The 3,110-nt window shown below is 49.1% G+C and overlaps 1 protein-coding gene across 4 annotated transcripts in view; it reads right to left on the bottom strand.

Annotated features, from left to right (window-relative positions):
• cntfr (ciliary neurotrophic factor receptor) overlaps positions 1-3,110 on the bottom strand; it is an 81,196-nt gene that overhangs the window by 52,287 nt on the left and 25,799 nt on the right. The window lies entirely within an intron of this gene.

Below are 3,110 nucleotides of genomic sequence, written 5' to 3' on the forward strand. Positions count from 1 at the left end.
TTCCCCTTTTTCTATTGATGCTGGATTTAAAAATTAAATATTCTCAAACCACTGCTGCATAATTTATGTCCAGCGGTCAATAAACGAACTCGGCTGCAGCTGAAAGTGGAGCCTTTTGGGTCGTCCGTCTCTGATCTTGGAACAGCGCTGCCCACAGACCTGGACCCAACACGAGTCCATCGACTAAACTCGAGGGGGGGGGGCACAACCCGCCGTGACCCTGAAGCCTCGCTGGCCAACTTGTCAATATCAGACACTGTCCAGGATTTACTGGACTTTTCTGGACGTCTTTCAGAGCCGTTTCCATCAATAAAACGCTCCACAGAGTTTGTTCTCCAACAGGAAGTCAACTATTTATTTATTTATTTCTTTGATTTTTGTGAATGAAATAAAAGAAAAATCGACGTCTTCTTGCCAAAAACTAAAAAAAGATTTAAATCATCCTAACTGGAACGTAAACAAGACAAGACAAGACTGGTTTACAGAACATTTGTATTAACATGTACACACACACAGACACACACACACACACACTCTCTCTCTATATAAAACCAAGCGAGGGCTGTGATTGGCTGAACATGGTTGGTCAGCAGACCTGCGACAGTTCTACGGTCGGACCAGGGTCTGGACCTTGGTGTCCATCTGGTCTGGAGTCAGTGTTTTTATTCTTCTGACCAACGATGATGTCACTCTCAGTATTCTCTCAGTTTCTTGGTCTGGGTTTTCATTTCCTGCTCTCGCCTCCATCCCGTCATTTCTCCTCCCAAACAGCGGTGGCGTCACTAACCAAATATATGCAAATTATAACCTACTTTAAAAATTACCCCATCATTTGTTCCCCCTGATGCCCCCATGATCCTTATCTCACTACCCAATCAAAAGGGCAGCAACACGACCTCAGTATCAGACAATTACCTCTTTGTCTGCGTGTAATCAGACCAGCGCCGCCGCCGCCGCAAGAACCGTCCAAACTACAGCATCGACACGTGCGACTCTCCTCCGCTCTCTTCTCCAGTTTGACTGATTAAACTGAGTGCTGCTCAGGATAATGAGCGCTAACAGGAACGGACGCTCTGATGTTTACCTAGTAATTGACCAGATCTGACGACTCCTCAGACTTTGACTACAGGCCTTGTCTTGTTGGTCTTGTTGGTCTTGTTGGTCTTGTTGGTCTTGTTGGTCTCGGTGTTGCTCCAGGTTTGGCCTCGTTCAGGAACGTTGACTGATCCTGATTAAAACTGCTCCTTTAAGTCGTCCTAACTTCAAATCAGTATTTAGAAGATGTCTGGTTGGTGAAGACTTTTGGACGTCACCGTCATCTGTCAGTCGGTCCGACGTGTAAACCACACAACATCGCCCCCCACAGGCACACACAGGAATTACACTACATCCTATTGTCACGTGTGATACGAGGCTTTGAAACCGAGCAGAAAAAAACCTTCGACGCGCTGTCGATTCAAGAGGCTGAGATGTGGCTAAATGTGGCTAAAGGTAAGGCCCAGAAACATCGGGGGCAGCTCGTGTCCGACCTGCAGCACGTGTCCGACCTGCAGCACGTGTCCGACCTGCAGCTCGTGTCCGACCTGCAGCACGTGTCCGACCTGCAGCACGTGTCCGACCTGCAGCACGTGTCCGACCTGCAGCTCGTGTCCGACCTGCAGCTCCGACACATGTAATCCCATCCAGTTAACATCGGCGTTAACCACTGACTCGCCCTCTGAGCCTCTGCTTTTCACTCTTCTCTCCGTTTGCCGTTCTGTTTGGTGAGCTACACCTCCCATCCACCCTCCTCCCCCACAATCACTACATGGAATCAATGTGAGGTGAAGAAATTCAGGAAAAACAAAAACAAAAAAAGGCCGGAGAGTAAACCAGCAGCCAATGACATCATGGCCCATAAATCTGCTGTTGACCATCTGGGTGATGGAGAGAAAGATGAGAGGGAAGGTGGAGATAGAAATGGAGTAGAGTGGGGGAGGAGGGGGAGGAGGGGGAGGAACATCCTGAGAGAGGAAGTCATAAAAAGGATGAAGAGGGAAGAGAGAGAGAGAGAGAGAGAGGGAGAGAGAGGGAGAGAGAGAGAGAGAGAGAGGGAGAGAGAGAGAGAGATAGCAACAAGTGGGGATGATGGGAGAAGGAGGAGGAAGAGAGAAAAGGAGGAGACAGGAGGTGAAAACCAGGGAGTGGAAACGCTCTCTCGTCCTCCAATCAGGATATGGACGCCTATAAATAACAGGCTCTCACAGTAAACAGCATGATGTCATCACACACACACACACACACACACTCAGGTTTGGATAAACCAGTATCACACAGTGTTTGTAACTGAAAAGTTCCTCTAGATGTTCTTTCAGTTCTGAAGTGAAGTCACATTCTCCCAGAACCGTTAGCTGTCAAGGCTAGTTCAGCTAACCTTTAGCTGCTTCTTCAACATATGTCCATATATGTAGTCGTTTCAGAGACACGTCCAACAACAACCGTCCAACAACAACAACTGCCTTCTGTCTCACCACTGTCTCACCGACCTGCAGCATGCACGACACCATCCCAGGTCCAAGTCCTGGTCCAAGTTCTGGTCCAAGTCCTGGTCCAAGACCTGGTCCAAGTCCTGGTCCAAGTTCTGGTCCAAGTCCTGGTCCAAGTCCAGGTCCAAGTCCTGGTCCAAGACCTGGTCCAAGTCCTGGTCCAAGACCTGGTCCAGGTCCTGGTCCAACTTCTTCCTGCCTTGTACCTTGTCCTGGTACCAGATGCAGTGACCCCTGACCTCCTTCAGTCCAAACTTTATTCTGTTGTTTCTTCTTTCCATCGTTTATTATCTGATCTGCACAGACAACAGTGTGTGTGTGTGTGTGTGTGTGTGTGTGTGTGTGTGTGCTCCCTAGTTTATGTAAAATCTCCAGCACCAATCATTAGAAAATGCCCCCCCGATCAGGAGTTGCCCCGACTGCTGTCTGTGTTCCAGCCTTGTTTGTTATGTTGACGTCGTCGTGGAGACGTCAGTGCAGGATCAGGGCCGTGAACCAGTCAACGCTGAACTGACTGGGTCACACAAAGACAGGTATAACACCCCCCCCCCCCAACACAAAAAACGGCCAACCTCCGGGGGGGGG

Source organism: Cynoglossus semilaevis, chromosome 14, assembly GCF_000523025.1.
Source record: "Cynoglossus semilaevis isolate Cse_v1.0 chromosome 14, Cse_v1.0, whole genome shotgun sequence".
NCBI classification, from domain to species: domain Eukaryota; kingdom Metazoa; phylum Chordata; class Actinopteri; order Pleuronectiformes; family Cynoglossidae; genus Cynoglossus; species Cynoglossus semilaevis.